The sequence below is a fragment of the Arachis duranensis genome, chromosome 7, assembly GCF_000817695.3.
Source record: "Arachis duranensis cultivar V14167 chromosome 7, aradu.V14167.gnm2.J7QH, whole genome shotgun sequence".
In the NCBI taxonomy this organism is placed as follows: Eukaryota; Viridiplantae; Streptophyta; class Magnoliopsida; order Fabales; family Fabaceae; genus Arachis; species Arachis duranensis.
The window spans coordinates 11186070-11188467 of NC_029778.3; the positions used below are offsets into that span (position 1 = coordinate 11186070).

The 2398-nt window shown below is 36.5% G+C and overlaps 2 long non-coding RNA genes across 2 annotated transcripts in view; both read left to right on the plus strand.

The window, feature by feature from the left end:
* The first annotated feature begins 774 nt into the window (after window positions 1–774).
* LOC107457682 (uncharacterized) lies at window positions 775–1999 on the plus strand. Its single transcript, XR_001585864.3, has 3 exons — window positions 775–1181; window positions 1792–1862; window positions 1935–1999. It is a non-coding gene; the product is annotated as an uncharacterized LOC107457682 (long non-coding RNA).
* Window positions 2000–2014: 15 nt separating this feature from the next.
* Window positions 2015–2398, plus strand: part of LOC110273934 (uncharacterized) — a 6975-nt gene continuing 6591 nt past the window's right edge. The window contains exon 1 of the long non-coding RNA XR_002365453.2: window positions 2015–2168. This is a non-coding gene — a long non-coding RNA (uncharacterized LOC110273934). The remainder of the gene's footprint in view (window positions 2169–2398) is intronic.

Here is a 2398-nt window from a genome sequence, read left to right on the forward strand (position 1 = left end):
TAGTGCTGATGCACTTGCAAAACACGCTCAAAGCAATATAGAAGCCATCATCTTCTTCGACTCCCCTCCCCTTTTTCTTTCTATGTTGGTGTTTGATGATTTGAGAGGGGCAAAGTTTATCTGTGTAGTTGCTTAGTTTGTTTTTGTTTGTTGGGCTTTTGGCCCTTTATCATATTAAAAAAAATCATCATCTAAGTTGTATCGTAATTTTAATTATTGTAATTTATAAAATATTTTAAAATCATTTTGTTCAAAATTAAAGTATACCAAATCCCTTAAGATATTGGTTAGGAGAAAAGTTTAAACCAACAATTTTTATTTATACTGATGAGCATCTTTGGTCAATATTATATTTATATTAGCATTTCATTGACGTATTTAGATTTTTTATATCAATAAATTTGTTAACTAATTGTTAATCCTGATTAATATAAAATTGTATTTATATATACATATATGTGTGTTAAAAGTATAGTTTACTAACATCTCTTTTCAAGTCCAAATACAATATTCTAGCACTAAAGCATAGGGGTGTTCAAAACCGATCCGGACCGAACTAAACCGACCAACCGAACCGAAAAAACCGAAAACCGAACAAAACCGAAAACCGAAAAAACCGAAAAAATGTGTTTTGCAGATTTTTTTGCGGTTCGGTTCGGTTTTCAGTTCTGATCAGGAAAACCCTAACCGAACCGAACCGGTTTAGTAAAAAAAACCCTAAAAAACCAACACCCCCCTCCCCAGAAAGGCCCAAACGAACCTGACCTAACCTAACCCCCTTACCCCAACACCCACCCCCAAACGAAACCTAGCCAGTAGCCACTCTCTTCTCACACTCTCGCTCTCTGCACTCTCGAGGCCTGCGGCGAACCCACCTAGCGCTAGGGAGACCGTTCCTCTCACCACCTTGCAGCGCCGCCGAACTCTCCCCCCTAGCGCCTCCGAACCTTCCTCTCACTGCTCCCAGGACCTCCTCGCGGACAGAGCACAACGAAGCCCCAACCCCAGCCAGCAGTGAGCAGTCTAGCACCACCCTCGCACCCAGCAGTAGCATAGCACCACCCACTCACCCAGCACAGCACCACGCCACCACCCAACCGCGTTTCTGGCCACCCACAACTTAGCACCTCCCACCCAGCCACCGATTCAAGTCAGATATGGAGTCGGAGCCACCGAATCAGGTATGTAATTTGACTAATTTCTGTTTTGAACTACTGAAAGTGCTTCTGTTTGTATTGTTGGTAGCTTGTTATGGTTGGAAAAATAATATAAACTGCTTTTGTTTATTATTAGTTTTTTTTGGAAGAATAATATAAAATAAAAAGAAACTTTTGAAGTGATTTAGTATGAAATCATATTTGAAATCAGATAAACTGGTTCTGGATCTTGATAGGAAGATATTGAAATTAGATTTGAAGCAGATTTGAATAATTAAATTTGGAGCATATTTGAAATCAGAGTATTGTTGCTTATCGCTGGTTGAATTACTTTTGTTGAATAACTTTATTGTTGGTATTGTTGCTGGTTGCTGATATTGTTGCTGATTTTTAATTTATTTGTTGTTGTGTTTTTGCTGTTTTTTATTTTTGCTGATTGTTTCTCTTGTTTTTAATTTATTTGAGTCTGATTGTTGTTGTGTTTTTGCTGGTTTTTATTTTTCTACGGGTCCCTGCATTTGAGTGGTGACTTTGTAAGCACAGAATTGAGCTGTCATGTCACAATACTTTGTCCTTCCAGTTCCAACTGTACTCCGTAAATGTGATATTACTTATGATTTCCTGTTGTTTCCAGAAATTTGACAAGTATGGAGCTTTTAGGATCGTTGTCTCCTTTTGTTGCCAATATGACACTCTGACTAATATGTAAGTGCTTAACTCTAAATCTCAGTTCATTGACTCTGTTATTTACAAGTTCTAATTGGAAAACCATTGCAGGAACATATGCAGGACAATTCATAACTGAAGGGTTTTTGAAGCTAAATATAAAGCCATGGTAAAGGTGATTGATTACTAGAAGTTAGTGCTATTGTTCCAACAATGATAGCTACAATAGTTTTTAATACATCAGAAAGTTCATTGGATACTATGAATAAATGGCTCAATGTGGTTTAGTCAATTCAGATTCCTTTTGCACTCATTCCACTTCTTACATTGGTGTTTAAAGAAAAGGTCATGGAAACTTTTAGAATAGGCCCTGTTGTAGAGGTAAGCTTTGTTTGCATTCTAACTTTTGTAAAATTGATTTTGATATATAATGATTATGTTTGGTAATTTGTCTAAAAGTAATTTCTTCCTTCAAAAAATAAATGATTCTAAATATATCATGTTATGACTTTGTGAGGTAGTATGGTAGAATTTTTTTTTAATTGATTGAAAAACCGAACAAACCGAACCAAACC